Source organism: Nilaparvata lugens, chromosome 6 (genome assembly GCF_014356525.2).
Source record: "Nilaparvata lugens isolate BPH chromosome 6, ASM1435652v1, whole genome shotgun sequence".
Lineage (NCBI taxonomy): Eukaryota > Metazoa > Arthropoda > Insecta > Hemiptera > Delphacidae > Nilaparvata > Nilaparvata lugens.
In genome coordinates this window covers 36447713-36467695 of record NC_052509.1, presented here as the reverse complement: position 1 = coordinate 36467695, position 19983 = coordinate 36447713, and the positions used below count along the sequence as shown (strand labels likewise).

General features: G+C 35.0%; 1 protein-coding gene across 4 annotated transcripts in view; it reads right to left on the bottom strand.

Annotated features, from left to right (window-relative positions):
* Window positions 1-19683, bottom strand: part of LOC111048106 (BTB/POZ domain-containing protein KCTD1) — a 298361-nt gene extending 278678 nt beyond the window's left edge. For 3 of the 4 annotated variants that reach the window (XM_039430713.1, XM_039430715.1, XM_039430714.1), the window contains exon 1: window positions 19415-19683. The gene's annotated coding sequence lies outside the window, so the exon portion shown is untranslated. The remainder of the gene's footprint in view (window positions 1-19414) is intronic. The other variant, XM_039430716.1, reaches the window with a different exon arrangement.
* Window positions 19684-19983: the final 300 nt, after the last annotated feature.

The window sequence follows — 19983 nt, the reverse complement described above, 5'->3', positions numbered from 1 at the left end:
TCTATTATTAATGTTTTGGCTGGTTTGATGATGTAAGAACGGCAAAGTATTAGAAACTACCTGCGTCCCATAGCTCCACGAAAAATAACTACTTGGACTATCAGCTTGAGTTAAGAGTGCAATTTAGAACATAAATACCATGGAAAATCTTTTTATTCTATATTTTTTTGTATTCTATTTACTTTCTTGATTGATTCCAACATCATACGCTCTCAAAATCACAATCCGTCTTCTGTACCAAGATTGATACACCAGTATATTTTTTGATCATAAATTCCAAATCATCATCGATTTTATCTCATGAAAGAATCCATCCACTGTTCTACCATCAAATCGACGCTGTAAATTGTAGAGTACGGTGCAAGTTTCATTTTTGAATATTCATTAGTTACAAAATCAGAAGACGAATTAAAGAACTCTGCTAGAGTCGAAGGAACGCCAACGTGTTTCTCTTGAACTCTTCACTCATAACACTGGTCGCCGAAATTGTAAATCCTACAGTGACAACAAACATTAACACCAATTTCCCAAATAAATAAAACCGAATACATCTGAATGCTAGTGTGAAATTCAATTTTTCGCCAGGCATAGTTGCATGGCCATAAGTAACGTTTAATGCGATTAGGCAGCACACGCCTTCTTATTGTGAGAGAGACTTGGTGCTTGGATCCGGAGTCGCTGTTTTTCTCGGTCGGGACGAATGATTGTAATTTCATGACCATTAGGTCTACCCAAATGGCGACCCTAACAAGGCGTGTAATGTAGTGCCCGCGGCGCGAACTCGGTATGAGACACCCTCTCAAACTCTTCCTCTTCCTCGTCCTCCTTCCATACCACCCCATCTTCCTTCTCCATCACATTCTCCTCATCATCAGCGAAACGAGTAGGTGGTGCAAGGACAGATGGCCTCCCCCTTCCCACCACCACATCTAAAACAAATGGGTCTTTTGTCTTTAACCATTCCTTATCTCCACACCTTCTATAGCATCCCTTCCCCCCACCAAGAACTCTATCTTCGTGTTTCTCACGTCATAATTTCAATCGCACACTGAATTGTGAGCATTGGCTGCGTCTACACACATTGCAATGATATGCAACAAAATTCTATGATCTTTCTTTACTACTCCCAATCTAGCCCACTCACTCACCCACTCTTTTCTATCTTCTTCTTCTTCATCATTTTATTCTCCTTCTCCTCTTTCTACTTCTTATTCTCTTCTCTTCTCTCTCTTCTATGCTTGGGCTATTTCTGTTCTGGGCACCTCTTCATCAGTTATTTCCCAACAAACTAAACCGAACCACCCACTAAACTTATGAGTTATTACACTCCTAACAAGTGCAGTAAGAATTCAGAATAATAAGTAACAGTTGAGACGACAATATTGAGTAGCTTTAAGAGCAATTCATATTTTCGTAAGAGCCTCGTTCCATTTCAGAAGTGAACTTTGTAAAGCAAACTTCACTTTACTCATTCAAATGAGGAAGCCATAAATTTCAAATAGCGAAATTATAAAAAGGATTATTGTCTCATTCAACTGTTTATCTGTATCGAACTCAATAATTATTTTGTTGTTGTTGTCGGAGCGTGATTGTATTACTTCATCTATTCAAATTACAAAATACTCCTATTTTCTTCGATTTCAGGGTATGCTAGTACTTGACAGTGTGAGTGATTTTTGACAAAGCATCCTCGAGTAAAGTGATATCATGATGATAATTATATATATTGATTTATTGTGGAATTCTGTTTTTCTTGAAAGTTAAAATTTATTCAACGTTTATAACAAATATTAGTAAATCAGAGCAATACTTGAATAGTTTGTCAGTTCCAAAAAATATTTAAAACATTTTTCATTGTTTATTATTTATTGATCGAGCTACGTGGGCTACGAGAAGAGAAGAAAGGGACAAATTCAACTTCTTTATTGTAGAGTGGATTGTTCAGAGTGAGTTTATTTCCAAAAATGTATAAGTACAAAACTGATTAGGTTTGTTTACTAAATCATTGATACAAGCACTTACAATGATTAGGATTGGAAAAAAACAGGTGAATTCTGGAGTATATCTCCCCTGAATTTGAATGAATGGTTTGATAGTTTTGATAATGAAAAGGATAGATCAGCCGGCGTTGCATGATACGATGGTGTAACTATTTTACACTGACAGAAGTGCTTGGAGGTACAATGAGTGGTATATAGTAGGCCGTTCTTCTACGTGATCTCATCAGCATTTGTGAGCTGTGTGTGCCTGGAGGGTTTCGGTCCCTCCACCAGGGGGGGGGGGGGAGCTGAACCATGGAATTAGTTTGAGGAGGCGATGAGACGGAGAGCGAACGAGGGAGGTGGATCGAGAGAGTGAGAGGGATGAAGTATGAGTGAACGAATAGCCGGGAGCTGAAAGAGAGAGGCAAGAAGGAGAGAAAGAGTTAGAAGAGGAGGAGGAGTCAGTTCTTTCCGCTGGAGGCTAGAAAGTCAAACAAGGGGTGGAAATTGTGTATGGCCTGGATGCGGTGGTGGGGGGATTGCCTGGGGGCAGATTGCCCTGCTCATGCCTCAGGGCAAAAATACTCCAGAATAAATTCCTGTCGAGACCCAACGGTGCACTCACTCACTCACACAAGCACTACTACAATCAAATAGGACTACACATCAGCTCAACATTCGATATGTATGTTGATTCATGTTTAAGGCATCAGGTAAACTAAATAAGTCTAGTCAGCTACACATGATGCGTTATGTTAATGTTCTTTTTCGTATTGAAATGAGGCCTACAGTAGCGTGTTTGAGTGAATGGTGAGAGTGAATAAATCATTCTCTCGTGAGATTGCACTAATCTTGAATGTCTGACATACGTGATATGTGGATGACAAGATTAATCGCTTGAGGAAATGTTATTTATCAAGGAATTTTCCAATGTTTCCCAACTGACACTCCTAATACTGATATTGAAGACGTCAACATCAAGGTACGACATTGATGTTTGCAACATTGTTGCGAACAATATTGATGTTTACGATAAGTTCGCACCAGGTTTGAACTATGGAAGTATGATTCTAGTTCCTTGGTGAGAAAATCGTTCCTTCAGCAAGCAAACCCACATGGCTTCTCCATTAAGGTTTTCCATCCTATTCTGTTCAAATAGCCAATTTCATCAGGCACTTCCATGTTAAGTTTCAATCCGAGTCAATCAGCATTACTGTAGTTGAAATCTCTCGAATATTCTGTGTCTCCGGTACTTCAAACAGATTATTCAACCACTAAAAACATAATTAATGGATTGAACATTATTATAAATCAACCTTCAGTACTCTCATCAGATAATCCTGCTTACAAAAAATATACCATTATTTTCCCACTCCAGTACATAGCTTTGTTGAACAGATTTTATTTTATTGATGATTCCTCCAATAGAAGCATTCAGATAGAGATATAATTTTTTCAAGTTTGTCTACTAAGTATTATGGTTTTATTCAATTTATTTGATTCAGTTTACAGACGGCTTGTCAATACTCTAATGATTTGGTCAATATATTGGTAATCTACTCCATGTCTATACATATTGCAATTAGTCTATTATATGCACGATTGCATCTGGCACTCTGGCATGGACACTGCTGAGGCTGAGGGGCGGCCTACATAGGTACTGAAGACGTGAAGTGGCTCGCTACTCAATCCTGATCTTGAACGATTAGCTGAGGGCTAGCTAGCAACCCTACACTGAAGACTACATCGGCTCAAGAGGCCAGTGATGGCCTACTGCACTAATTAGTACGCCGAACCACCAAACATAATCGGGAGGGTAAAGACAGTCGGCTCTTGTCTTGGCAGTTGGCAGGTCTTACATTAATTTGACCACGTGCTCAGGTTAAGCGCTTGCGGGCGAACGCACGCGTTTTAGCGCCTAATTGCACTCTCCTTGACTCTCACTCTAGCGCTCTCTCTTTTCCCATCATCCTATCTCTCTCAGTAAAAATCTTTCTCTCTCTACACGACCGACGGTTGGCTGTCTTCTGCAATCGATCAAGACTATAATAAAAAACATTGTATGGTACAACTTACTATGATACATACTCACGCACACAAGCATGGTTGTGATATTTTAAAATTGAAATTAGTTTATTATATGAAAAGTACAAAATAGAGTAGATGGAGGATTACCAAAATAGGTGAGATGGGAGTGGAAAGGGACAAAGCAGTGCAGAAAGGAGAGAAGAACGAAGAAGTGATAAATAAAAGTTAATCAGAATTTGAAGAGGCACTGAAGGAGGATGAAGCAAGTAAACTGTATGAGAAAGGTGGTAATCCAAAGCAATTGAGAATGAATAGGTGATCTAAGAGAAATCATAAAAGTGTACAATTTTGACATCTTTCAGTACAGCATTCTACTGGGAAAGTTCAGGAATACATTTCTGGTTGCATTAGACAAATGAGTGAATCAGAAATGTCTGTGAAGCCTACTGCAGGTATGTAGGCCTAGTAACTGCATAGGAGCAGTTGCATACGGGTAGTAAAACATTCGAACTGTACCTATAGTTCCACTAACTTGTTCGTCAGTCATGGCCATTCTCCATTTTTACATAAAGGCACTTCTTATGATACACGATACGTTAATATTGTTACTTTATTGATAACAATTGAGCAATAGTGTGATAGCTAGTGCATTCACCAATTAAGAACAAAGCAAGAAATATTTTCCTTGCTACTGTAGCTCACTGCAATAGTTGTTGAAGGGATTATGCTTTGAAATTTCGATTGACAATGATCTTCTTATTGCATTTAGTGATGAAATTTTGATCTGCATACACCTCATAGGTCTCTATAAAGAAAAAAAATTTCCTTTGGAATGGAAGGTTTTTTTGAGCTGTGGTTTGCTGATGAATCAAAGCCCCCAAACAATATTATGAAAGTAATTCCCTGTTTCCATTTCCCAGTGAAAAAGCCAACCATTCTACCATTCTAAACTGCGAGTTATTTCTACAGTCGGAAAACTATAGACTCGAAGCAAAACACGTGACAAAAATATAACTGGATAACTGCATACAGGAAGAAAGGGAGTGTCCCCACAAAGGGAACATGTTTCCAGGAAATTGAACTCAATTGAAACCAGAACATGACGACATGTATACTGTCGTCAATACAAAGAGATCAATTATTACTTTTGAGGATTGAAAAAATCCAGTCATTGCTAGATTACTTCAACAGTAAGAGAGGATTTTTGTATGCAAAAGGGGACTGCACAATCACTGTGGTCTCTCTGTAACAAGTTATTTGTGTTTTTACAGTAATTGAACATATTGATACCGAATTAAGATGTGGTTTTAATAGAATTGTAGACTTTAGTAATAGTTAGTCTCTGGATTTCAATGAAGTAGAATTTTGGAACAATGAAGTAGATCACGTGAAAAAGTTGATGAATGGTTGTAAAATTCATGTTTGATAGTATTTTCTACATGTTTTCAAAATTCAATATTTCATTATCTTCAAGGATTATCGGAATCAAATAGGACTGGAACAGTATTCCATTACAAATAATTTTAGTCGTTAAAATATTTTCTATCCATTTTTCCTATATTGTTGAACTTTTTTTGTTTTGTACACTTTCCCCTCTACATTTTTCAACTTCCCAATTCCGTAATAGTAAGAAAAACATAAAAGGTATAACAATGTAGGGAATAGGGATGGAAAATATTTTACGGAATTTATAGAAAATGAAGTAAACAATACAATACAAGTCGAGAGCTAAGACTATAGTCCAGTCAAGGAAAGGTAATAGAGGGAAAAGTTGGGAAGACAATTTTTGACCCTACAGTTATTTTAGTATTATGAAACTTCTAAACCACCCTCATCCCCTTAGCAAATGAGTTGGGAATGAGGACTTTTGATATGTTCTCCTCCTAACTAGTCTCAACAAAGCTGCAAAAATTTTGTTTAAAACATTCCCTCCAAATTCCTTTGTCAATTGATCTATTGTTGCAAAAATGGACATTTCACACTCAACACTAAAGCTGCTGCAAAAGGTGTAGGGAAATTCGTAAAGTGTGAAATTATACATAAAATTGGAGAGAATTTGATGCTCTATAAGCTCATAATCAACATGGATTTTTCCCATCGATTTTAAAAATGTTAAAAGAGCAAAAATGGAAAAAAATTGGTGGCAAACGTCTTTTTCAAAAATGTCACAATTTCAAGAGCAGATATCTTGAAAACTGGAGTAGATAATTATATGAAGAAAGTTGTAGAATGAATATTGTAGCAAATTATGTGAGTTTCAATTATTTGTTATATGACATTCAAGTCCTTAGGATAGATAGTTTTCGAGTTTTATGCGAGAAACCAAAAAATTGGTACCTTTAAACCACCCCCACTCCCTTAGCACAGTTGGTAGGAGTGGGGACTTTTTATATGTTTACCTCCTTACTACCCTTAACAGAACTGTGGGGTAAAAAATTGTCTTCCCAACTTTTCCCTCTATACCCTTTCTTGAGCATTCATTGCCTGGACTACTATGCTAACACGCCAAACCATAATTATTAAAAATTAGTTTTCACAGCTCAATGCAACAGTTCTATTGATTTTACGCTGAAAGTTACTCAAATGTGGAAACTTTCGAATCACCTGAAGTTGAACATCATAGGTCGACCACTTAAATGGGAGTTGATGGTGAGTTCCGAACCATCAAGAAGAGATTTTAGACCATTCAAGAAGGGAGTTCACATGTAGCAACAAGTCACTCAGCTGTCTCAAGTGTGAAAACTTTCAAATCGCCTGGAGCGAAATATCACAGGTTGAACCCCCCCGAATGGCACAACAACAAAAGCAATAATTCATCTTGACTATTAATTTTACTACTCTTCAAGAATCATAAAACCAAGCACTCAGGCATGTCTTGCCCTAAGTCAGTTAACTTGAATAGGCACTCGGCCTTACCTAGCTGAGAACAATGCCTTATTTGTTTGAATAGTTGTATTTTACTACTCTTGCAACAGCATCCTCTCTTGTGTTTTTGAGGTTTTACTACTTTTGATGCGTGCACCGAACAGTACTCACAACATATAGTATCTAGTACCTATTACTGTACAGGTACAGGTACACAACTATCTTGATTTAACTAGTGAACGGTAGGTCGCGAGTGTAAATTCTACTCGTATGTAAGATATATTGCCCACGGGTAATTTGGGTTGAACTATAGGTTATAGGTTATATATGGCTTAGGGAATAGGGGTGATCGAGTTTGGAGCTTGAAAGATGCATTTATAGCATCTAGGAAATCAATTGTGTAAAAATGTGTAAATGTGTAAATGTGTAAAAAATGTATTCATAAGATATCTTGAAACTTGGACTTGTAGAATGGGGATTAGGTAGAAGTTCCGGTTGAATCAAATCAATCATATCGGTTGTATCCTTCAATAAATCTGTATGATCGATGGATATGACGGATAAAACTAATCAAGATTCGAACATAATAATATCATTATCTATAAGTTATGAAGAGGATCGATTCAAACATGTTTCTGTAGAATTGTCAAATGAGGAAACAGGAAAAGTAAGGTCGGGGGAACATTCAGAAAATTATCGATTTTCAGCAGCTTGAATATTGGGATCTATAAGAATTACGACTGAATTACAAATGATCAGTAGCAAACGTAGTAGGCTTCAATTCGTATTTGAAACACATTTTTCCAGGGTCAATTGTTCTCGTGATACAGAAGGTCAACCAAAACATTGTACCTCATCACCCCGTTTTTAAATTCATCAATGTACATGATTGTTTCACCAAATCGAAATTTCAATAGAGCTAAGACAATAACAATTTCGTGAATTCTCTCTCTCTATATAGTATTTGCATTCAAAAGTATGATCATGACGATATAATAGATAAAACTTATTACAGCAAAATCAAGTTTTCAAGTTACACAAAAAACCTGATAATCTTCTTCGATAGCATGTTGTCTAATTCATTCTCCCCTCACACTTCTACCTCTCATACTGCCTTTTCTTTCAATTTTTTCCTCCTCTTCTTCTCCTTTTTCGCCCCTTCTTCATTCTCTTCTGCCTCAGCTTGTTTGCGTAAAGCTTCGCGTTTAAATAACACAGTCATTAATATTATTGGAATCCAAGCAGCAGAATAGTAATTATTACGCTATTAACTTTTTAATGAAATTTCCTAATATGCAACCAAAATAACTTATTCTGAGTGCATGAGAGTTGGAGAGAGAGAGAGAGAGAGAGTGTGGAAGCGATAGAGAGAGACAGAGAGAGAGAGATTGATAATAGATTGATTGATAAAAACTGAGTTAGTTGAACAGATAGCATGCATGTATTGCTGCTAGGTATATTGGGCCTATAATCGGTTATTTACAGACAAATTTCCGTCCTGTTTAGCCCGGAGCTTGGTGATTTGGAAATATACTAGGCCAGAGGATGAAATATTATTACTTCGTGCGTATAGTTTCAACAGCGATCTGTTATCGTCGCGTAATATCGAAGACAAGCTACTCAATGAAGACAACCTGAAAAATTCAGCTACTTAATAGCTCTTCGATACGCTCTCTTTTCTACAGTTAGGTGATGTGAGATAATTTTCATGTACTGTATTTTTTAAATATCCATTTATCCAGTTATGTACATCGACACTTCAAAGAAGCACAAACGTCTTAAATATACTCGTATAGCCACAAAAAACCCATTAAGGGTTTGACACACGGCTCTTGTCTCTAATCATGTTTTTGAAAAATTTAGAATTGTTATACTACTACTGGAATAATAATTATTTTTGATTGTTACTATTTCTAGGCAACCAAAACGTGATACTCAGCTGAGCTTAGATAAGTAAGTTCAAGAAAATTATTTTGGAATACGGTAAATGAACCGTTGGTGAGTAAACGAACTCCAAAACACCAAATTTCTCTGTACGGGTTCTGTTACTGGTAAAGAATAGTTCTATGTGGAAAACTCACTTTGATGATAAGACCGTGTATGGGATTTTCAACATCAACAAAATTATTAATGTGATTTTGATACAATGAATATTTTAAATTGATAATTAATAAATTATTCAAATTAAAAAGTAGAAAATTTGAATTGGTTGTATTATTAATTGTTTTATTTATAATAAATACTTATATCATATTTCAAATAATATAATTTCTGAAAATATTACAATTTTGAAAATTGATGATAGAATGATGAAATAATTAATAATAAATCAATAAAATAATAAAATAAATGATAAAAAAATTAATTGATATTATTCTAAATATTGATATGGGATATTGAAATATTCAATTATACATTTTGGATATTACTAATTATTTTCAGTAATTTTTTTATCAATTAATTGGTTGATAAATTATTCAGAAATTAAAATTCATCAAAAATTGAATTAATTTTCAAATTAATTGGATTGATTCAATTATTACTTGAAATAAATTATCAGTTATAAATGTTCAATTGAATTATTAATTTTAAAATAGAATAAGGTTGTTATTAATTAATAACAAAATTGTACAGACAAACATTTGATAGATTTCAGGACATTTCACCCATAATTACTCACTTTTCATATTTAATGGTAACTGTAGCAAAAATGTAATGTGAAATACGTGCGCAAAGTTGGTTTACTGCACTCAAAAAACCAACGTTTTGCTGCACGTAAACGTTTCTTTCGGTGCAGCAAAATGTCACTTTGCGCACTAGTTGCACAAATAACTATTCCAATTCCTGGAATAATAGAGCAACCTTTGAGAGTTCTCAAAAGCCAAATTTTCAAAGTCCATGTATAAACTAACAAAGTTTCCTTACCTTACAATCAGCAATTTTGTAATAAATAGATGTTTTATTGTGGTAGCAAAAGAGAACATCAAAATGCATTACAACGTCAAATGGTAACAAACGTAGATACATAACAGATGAATAGAACTATTAGGTACTATAAGTCACAATATTGTACATAGATGAATAATTATAACTGATTCTACACCCAGAAATTGTTCTCTGATCTCAATATAATAATCAAGAATAAGGCTATTCCAATTCAAGATTTATTTCGAAAAATTCATGTATTGTATAAATACAATTCTTTGACAAAATTGCTTTTAATTTATTTTTAAATTTTGTAAAATCCAGGTTTCTGATAGAAGGAGGTAGAAAATTGAATAATTTTATTGCTGTATGGATAAAGGTTTTTTGAGTCCTGTTAATGAATAGGACCCATTATTTGATGTGGGATTTCCCAAAATAAAAAATCAACACAACTATCAAATAACCCACTCAAGGGAGCACTGTTCAATTCCATTGATTATACATGAAGGCTACAGTATCAGTGAACAAAGTGTATGAAAGAGGCCTATTCCAAACTGTAATTAAATCTACTTTTGTTAGTGGCATGGCGTGTTGTGCTGTTTTTGCGAGTCAGCAAAAATCATCATTTGCTTGGGCGAAATTTGATAGAACAATGCATACAAACACACATAATAAAAGCTTTCAACAAAGGAAAGAATATTGTTCATTTGTTTGGACTGCTGGCTGCTGTTTGATTATTATCAGGGGTGGTTGATTGTGGAGCGTTGGGGGGGAGGGGAGGGGGGAAAGGGGTTTGCAAAAATTGCGGGTCAATGGATCCGTTTGTGTAGAGAAGAGAAGAAACAACATAATTAGATGCATAGCCACAGTCACCCCGGTAACCGCCCCCTGACACAAGCAGCACAGTTGTTAATATTGAGAGTGTCGAACGCGGGGAAACGATATCATAATGACATCTAATTATCAATGCACAATAATTACAAAACCGCGGCAAAATAATGATGCATTTCTAATTAAAACGGAACTATATTTTACTTAGAAATTTCACAAACAATCCAGCCAGCGTGCCCTGCCGTTGTCGATACAATAATTTAAGTTGTCCCAAGAGCTTCAGGCGAATTCAATGGCTGGCTCATTTTGTTTTAAAACACACCAACACATACACACCCATTCACACACACCTACATCTCACATCCACTCATATTGTATTCCTCGTACCCATTAATTCATAATGCTGTACCACACATCAGGTTATCCAGCATGATTTTTTATCCAACTGATGATAAATAATATGTACTTTTCTATCATTGTGGAAATTAAGGATCACATAATTTCTCCGAAAATACTGAATAAATAGTAGTGAAATGTTCGGCTGTAGTTAAAATAATTGTTGTTATGCAGTAGTATAATTATAAAGTACATTGACAATAACTCTGTGTTCTCAAGTTACAATTCAGCGAATAAGTTTAATAAAAATGAGTACGATGGGTTTAAACGGTGATGTTCATTCACTTTAAAAATTCAAATGATTATCTAGGAAATTATAAAGAATCCAATAGAAATATTTTCTTCTAAATTGTCAGGAAATTTTTCTGTACGAGAGCAGATTCTCGTTTTGTGAATTTAAAATGTATTATGCTGCATGAAATATTACCTACATTCCTCTTGTGCTATCAACTATTATGTGAAACAAATCCAAGAAACTTTTGTGAACTCAACATTAAAACTGTTTTTAATAAGTGTTTCAACTGAACTTAGCTTCGAAAAGTATTTGGATCAATTCAACTTTTACATGAATCAGTGAATTTAGAATATTACAGTACGATCTTCAATTTTCCAGCAGTGCGCAAAGCAAATTGGTTTGAGCAGAATTCACATATTATCATACACACATATTCTCAGCAAGATTTGTGGGAAATATTTCAACAAAATTTGCAAACTTTTTCAAAATACTCTAGTTGAATCGTTGTGGAACAGTGATTCGAAAAGTGACCACCAGATCAAGAAGACAAATACTCTGGTGGGAAACTTGAGTATGCTCCAAATCCTTGGAAACTAAGTTTAAAAGGTTATCGACATCTCTATTCGATTACAACTCAAGGCAGATTACCTGATAACCTGATAATACTCTACTGTGCTGTAGTTACAGAGACCCGATGTAAGTAATAATACCCGTTCATCACTCAACAGCGTATCCGATAGTCTCCAAAGCAGAATGCGTTGCCAGCAGATATAAGTGTATTCAGCTTGCAACAAAGGTAGGTAGGTAGGTAGGTATAAGCCGTGTTATAGCCTTTAGGTGGATACAGATGGATGGATGTTGGTCATCTCTGTGAGATAGGATAGGAATGATATAGAAGTTAAGGACACTTCCACTTCCACTACACCCACCCATTTCACAGATCGCAACGTACAGGATGTGTATAGATAATGACGTATATATTGTGCATAAATATATGTACAGAATAGAACCAGTTCAACAATCATACGCCTCAATGCCTCGGGCATCACTCACACCCTATTTCCTCACCACTCCCCTCCAGCCATCCAGGGGAGCCCTCTCATAACCCCCCTTCACCGCATCGCAGACACATCATTTTGCCTATGTCTTCCACAAGAACAGTGACGTTCAAGTATCCACTCCCTCATTCTATTTCAATAACTCCAATGTAAATTGGTAATTAAAAAGTTTTTAATTCAATCCATGGGTATGGAAAATAGCTATTTATGTATTAAGAGCGTAAAACTTGATTGTTTGAGAAAATAGATTAATATGTGAAAGCAATAAAAAAGTTTCAAGCTCGAATTACATCAATTTCTTCTACAACTGCAGAATGGGACTACAAAACAATAAATACAATAATGTATAATATTACATTGTCGTCATTGTAGTTCATGAACCTTATCCATAATGGATCTCAGATGTTAACATATACCATTGATAATGGACTATATTGATATGGACTATATGCCTCGAACCAACAATCAATCAGTTGATCATAGACGAAAAATTATAATTTCTTGATTTTAGGAAGCGAAAAAGAGAAAATACTGAGCATGCTATGAAATACTGATTGATGTTTTACGAGCAATATTAGAATAGATAGATAGATGAAACATAGATTTGGACCACTCAAGCAAAGTACCACAATCTGGAAACTTGACGAACTGAAAGCTTATTGTTACAACAAAATTTATGACTTACTGAGATCTTGAATAATTGAAAACAGGCCTATGACCATCCTCGGTAAATAAAGAATATATATGCGAAATTTCAATTTAATCAGTACAGTAGTTCAGACGTGATGATGTGTCATTCATGTATTTCCCATCCCGTACATGTATAGGCCTAAGCCAATATTCTTTTCTTTATATATATTTTTTTCAATTGTGTTTTATCATTGTCATATACAGGGTGATTCATAATTATGGTAAAATAATTTAATACGTGATAGTAGAGGTAAAAATAAGAAAAAAAATTCTCATAAACATATATCCATAAACGCTTCATTAGCGAGCTATACAGAGTGAAAGATTACGTCCGGAATTCAGTTCCTCTGGTGAAATACACCGATGCTGAATTGTTTGGGGACTAGTTTTTGAAAAACTTATGCTGGATTCATATGGAAAAATATCTGAAAAATTGAATAAAACTAGTCTGGAAGCTGTAGTGTGAGTAGTCTTTGAGAAAAAAGTTGAAATATGCAAAACATCTAAGTAGAAAAACACAGACATCGTTTGATGCCCAATAACTTTCTTTAATGACCAGTAAACTAATAATTTTTCACAATAAAAATTGTAGAGAATTCAATTCTGAAAAGAATTATGTAAGCTGTGTAAACTAAATTGGAATAAAAGTTGGATAAAATGTATTCTTATGTAGTACATTACACCACAAAAATTTGCTGTTTTATGAGGAGAGAACTAATAACTCATAAGTTGTAGCTGATTGCAAATAAAATATTCGGTTTTTTCCAATTTGTGATACTTTCCTTGAGTGGTCATATCCATCCATCTATAATATTTTTTTATAAGCAGTTCACTTACTTGCTGACGTTTCACCATTATAACAAATGACATCCTCGGAGTGCAGTTTTAGCTACACTGACCCCTGCGTGTGTTTGGAAGTTCTTCCACGTGGTCGAAGGGAGTACCTCCTCCCCTCTCCTTCTTCTACGTGTTCGGCCTAGCGCTGCTGAGTGAATGGAATTCCTAGGAACTTCCAAACACACGCAGGGGTCAGTGTAGCTAAAACTGCACTCCGAGGATGTCATTTGTTATAATGGTGAAACGTCAGCAAGTAAGTGAACTGCTTATAGAAAAATATTATAGATGGATGGATATGACCACTCAAGGAAAGTATCACAAATTGGAAACTTGACGAACTGAAAACCTGTCGAATTGTCAATTTGACAAATTGAAAACTTGACTTACTGAGAAAAAAATCTCATAACAATCCTTGGTTGATATACAATTTATGCTGAATTTCAAGATAATCAGTTCAATAGTTTAAACGTGATGATGCGTAATTTCTTATCCCATACATGAATAAGCCAATTCTTTTTTTTATAAAAGCCTCGGGGGTCCTGCTACTGTTATACTATAGTCCATCGAACCCCTAATTAATTCCAATCTCATGCAAAAGCTCCATAAAATGAGTTGACGAGAAGAAAATAACTTTCCGTTTTCAGTTTTAAGCTTTAAGCTAAATTTTCAGTCAAGTTTTGGCAGGCATATTGGATACCCATAAATGATTTTTGCGGTTCAATAATTTTCCAATAATACAAAAGTTATTACTGTTCAACAGTATTGCACAGTGCATGATTCTCACATCTCTCGAACGTCTCCTCTATAGGATCAATGTATCACATTCATATAAAATGCAAATTTATGAAGCTCATTTCTAATTTGTACATCTTATGCTCTATCAGTACCTGCTTTATGTTTCTATAACCGATGAATTCAAGACTCCGCAACATCCAAATAAAGCTATTTTGTTGGCAACTCTCAATAAAAGTTCGCAATTCTCATTCTAGACAAGCACAGCAACATTGTTCAATAATGTTGTTTGTCATTACTTTATAAAATACAAAAACAATCTTTCCCGATATTACACTCGAATTGACTAGAATTGATAAGCTACAGCATATATAGTTCATAAAATACATCTCAAATAGCTTGCATCTTATAATACAAAGAAGTATTGAAAAAAGAGCTAATGGATTTTTTTCTTTTTTAAATTTTCTATTACGGTACCCAACTTCTGTAACTCATCTCATTATTATTGTTGAAGTAATTGATGTACAGAAGAAATGTTTTGCTTACTCCACTAACCAAGAGGTGAAGTGAGTTATGGCTTTGAAATTATGCATATATATTATAACGCTTTACAATAAAATAATAATATTGCCACCAGGTGAGCAAATTGTAGTAACTGAATTAGTTTTGGAGGGAGTTGTGTATTATTTATTCTACCATTGTTTATTCTATGAGCAGCAAACTTGACGTCATAAATGTTATAGTTATGATGTAAATAGATAGCAATTCAGTGGCATGTTCTTCGAAGTATAATGAACTCATCAACTGCGAGTTAAACTAACTCAGTTGGATTCTAGGTCGGGCATTATGTTAATTTCTAAAGTTATTCGCATCTCTGTATTTGTTAGTTGGTGTTATCATTGTTAGAGCACATGAGAACAGTTTACAGAGAATTGAACATAAGGTGGACGTGGCTTAGTTATGGACATTGCAGAGACCAAACTCCAACTCCAGTTGTACAGCAGTGGAATTCACACATCCACATAGCATATTTTTTACAGAACACAGAACTGTTATTGTACAATGTAGAGGAACATAAGATATTTGACAAGTCAACATTGTACTTCTAGATGAATAATATCTATTGAAGTTTTTTCAGTTATCGTATTTGATAGATTGACACCTTGTGGGAGCGAACTCCTCAAGATCAACTGAATAAACTAAATAATATTCAAACGAAAAAATAAGGATAAGTTGCAGAAGTGAAAGACTGAGGTGATGAGAAATAATCAGCTGAGAAACATCATAAGGTGCTTACAGACCAGAGAGAATAGAAAGTAATCTTCTATATAATAAGAGAGAGTAGGGTTGTGTTTGTTCGTGTGTTCGTTTGTTCGCATCAGAACAATACATGTCAACTTGTGGATTGCATACCGGAAAAACGGGAATGATTTAGATCTCCAAATTTTGCACATAAAATATCAATCTAAAGATTCTAAAAATATCAATCTCGTGCACCTGGAAGCCCAAATTTCAATTTTCCTTCTAGATTTTTTCAGAATTAATGTTCAAATTCCATTAATGTTACATACGATTTCATAAAAAATCACCAAATCATATGGTCGAAATTAAGAATCGAAATTAGAATGACTGACTCACTGTACAGTAAGTCGAAAATTTTAATATTGGAATGAGGGGTATTTTGGCAAGCTGAGCAAAAAATAAGGTCATATGCACATTTTCATTATATCTTCAAATGAAAAATGAGTTTTGTGGGTTGTCAAAACTCCTTCTGGAAGGGAAACTATTCAACTTATTCTATCTTTCAGTAAAATAACAATGATCTATATAATAAAGGGAAGAACTGGATTATACACGTATACAGGTGTAAAGTATAGGAAAATTATGTTTGACGCATCATCACGTCTGAACTACTGTACTGGACTGATTAACTTGAAATTTTGCATATAGATTCTTGCTTAACCGAGGATGGTTATAAACCTATTTTAAATTCTTCAATTTTTGATTACATCAAGTTTTCAGTTTGTCAAGTTTTCAATTATTTGGCATGCTTTCAGTTGTTGTAAGGAAGCAGCAGAACGTTTCTCTTAAAAGGGAAATTAGAACATAGGTATGATTGGGGATCCTTTTCGTTGGTAAAAACAGGTTTTCCGTCGCACCCAAATTTTATCCGCCATTTTGAATCCAACTTCTTTTTTTAATTGAAAAGTGGTCAAATGACACATGATTCCGATACAGGATTTCCAGAGAAAAGGTATGGTGAAAACCGCACATCGATATCTCAAACCTTTCAAAATTTATTCTCATTCATTTCCTTTATTAAAGTAAAGAGAATGATATATCCATCTATCTATCATCTTCTATACTATAATAAAGGAAAGAACTGGCTTAAAAACGTGTAGAGGATAGGAAAATTATGTTTGACGCATCATCACGTCTGAATTACTGGACTGATTTACTTTAAATGCTGCTTATAGATGCTTAATCAACCGAGGATTATTATAGGCCTATTTTCAATTCTTCTAGATTTCATTACGTCAAGTTTTAAAATAGACCCTTGCGAAGCACGGGTTACCTGCTAGTACTTTACATGTTTATCTATTTATTTTCATTGCATCCACTGACCTCCTGAAAGAGGGGTGTTTGGATTTGTCATGTCTTTAAACTATCTTGAGATAATTTTATTACCTAACATCTCGAGGTTCGAAGAGGTCTCTGAGTTCCGGTCGTGTGTATGGGAAGGATATTATTTCATATCCTTTTCAGAGAATGAACAATTTATTTGTTGAAACACCCCTGATATAATATGTAGTTACATCACAATAATATTATCGTATTCAAATTGCATTCTGTCTTTATTCTCATTAATTAATTTTTCATACTTTGTAAAATTCGTTGAATGATTATCAATACTGTCATTTGATGTAAATCAGTGTGAAGGCCAGTATAATATTATTGTAAAATACATAAATGAAGAACTCTAATTCAATCTAACTCCTGAACAAAGTAAGCACATGTGCACGGCAACTTTTTTCAATTGAATATAAAAAGTTTTACTGGCTATTTCTTTTAAGCGATACATTCTGTACTCTCTGGTAGTCTTATGCGCCACTTACACGCACATTCCGGCCTTCTATACACATCTGCATGTGTACAGAAACAATAAGATACAGATTCAATAAGCATAGCATTAGCTGATTAAAAGCTAAATGCACTTTCTCGTTGTGCATATGTAGGTACGCACATTAAAATTAGATTCCTCTTTTTTGACTATTTCAATCACTCACAAAATTTTTCCCCTCAAACTAATGCACAAGTATAGGTGAAAAATATTCATTTTGAAGATTAACCTTACATTTGGCCTTATCCGTAGGTATACTAAAAGAATATGGTATTTGGTTTATATGAGCTTACTTTTAAGGTTCAAATGTATGGAATATTATGTAGTCTGCTAGTTTTATTCCGAAGTCTTACATCCAACCGATATTATCCAATAATTCGAATTAACCTTTCGATTATCAGAATGATGTAGGAACATCTCTGCAAATCGTTACAACATATAGGTAATAAATGTATATTCCAAAGTCACAAAGTGATTTCTAACTTGTATTCCAAACACAGACATGAAGATAGAGATTCTAAACCTGTGAATGTGATAGTTGCAGATTATCAAATTCAGTGTGTTACCCAGTGTATTCCAAGAGTTTTTGTAAGGGGCAGTGTGAGCGTTTTTAGTGTTATACATCTCTCAATGCAAGATTTGCTCTTTCAACTCTTGGATGCACGCACTGCATATACGAGAATATCTGCTATGCTCGTTTACGTTTGTTAGAAGACGTTTGTTCAGCTGGAAGACTTTTCCTTACAAGTCTTGCACCATGTTGAAGCACACACAAAACAAGTAACCAGCAATAATCTATCGAATTGACAACACCACTTTTTGAAACCAGTTAGATTGTCAAGCGATAACGCCTTTACAACAGCACTGCTTTAGCATTTTGTGAAAGGTGTGACTATTTGGCACCCAAGGCTAGATTGTGGAGGGCGGTTTCTAATAGGAAATTACCAACTAAAGGTGATCTAGTAGTAAATAGACCCACTAGTAAAGAGGCGAGACTAGTTTGATAAAAATTTAGAAGTTGTGTAGTAACTATTTACTGCTTCTGCTTCACTATACTAACTTTTTATTGGATAGTCTCCCAGAACTCCCACACACTATAGAGATGGACTATGATTCATCGATACACTTTTAGGCACTACTTCGCAATCAATTATATCAATAACTTCTCAAATACACTATTAACTTTAGGAATCTTGTGATACTGTTAATAGATAGACCTAAAAACATTGGAGCAGCATTGTTTAAGACCAAGTATTCATAGGCCCGATTTTGCCAAAACGAAAGCTTGGTTTGAGCGACAGTCATAAAACAACGAAAATCATATCACAGAAATATTATAAATCATCTGACTGAAGCTATAACGCAGTTTTCGTTTTTGGTGTAATCGGACCTTGGCGAAGCACGTTCTGTTGAACTAATCAGAACTCATAAAAGTATCTATCTACATTGAAGAGATGATTGGCTCTTGGCAACCAAGCGTGCTTGACAAAGTCAGTCATGGAAATTGTTTACAAATTAGCACACGGCTCATTAATTTCCAGGTCTACTTCGAGGGTATTGTATGTTTCCTACTCTCCTTCTATATAAACAACTTCTAAATTCGTATGAAAACAAAAAAGAGTATAAGTACTTATATAATTGGTTGAACCAACAACTTATTTCTATTGAACTGCATCTGCAAAGTATATCTTGGGATATACTTGTTGTAACTCACCGTTTTTGACACGTGGGCTCCAGTGTGAAGCCTCGATTCTCAGCGACGACTGACGGAATACGAATAAGATCGTGGGGAAAAATTTTGGCGGTTATGCTGCCACTGTTTGTAAAACACAAATATAATATTAGTTTAGTTCGACGATGCAGTTAAGTTTTGTCGATATTGTGTAGAAGGTTAGCGAGTTACGTAGATGAAGCGTCGAACGTCGAAGAGCACAACCTAACCTCAACTTGACACCACGGAACTCACTAGCACACTGAAACACTGGAAGATCCGCTCCAAGCGCCGAGCAACTTCCACTCCTCCCCTCGCCAAAAACCTAGCGCGCATTCCCACCAACCTGAGGCAGACCCTGCGGCTCATCCACACCCCTCGACTTTACCATTGTCATACGAATCCTATATAGATTTTTGTCCTCATAGAGATTGAGTTATACTATATAATACTGTAAGTATTTATACTTACAGTATACAGTGTTATATTATAATACTGTATAGTATTATAACAGATTAAATAACTCTCTAAATAGAAGTGTTTTGCAAAACCTATGGACTGGCTCTCAGATC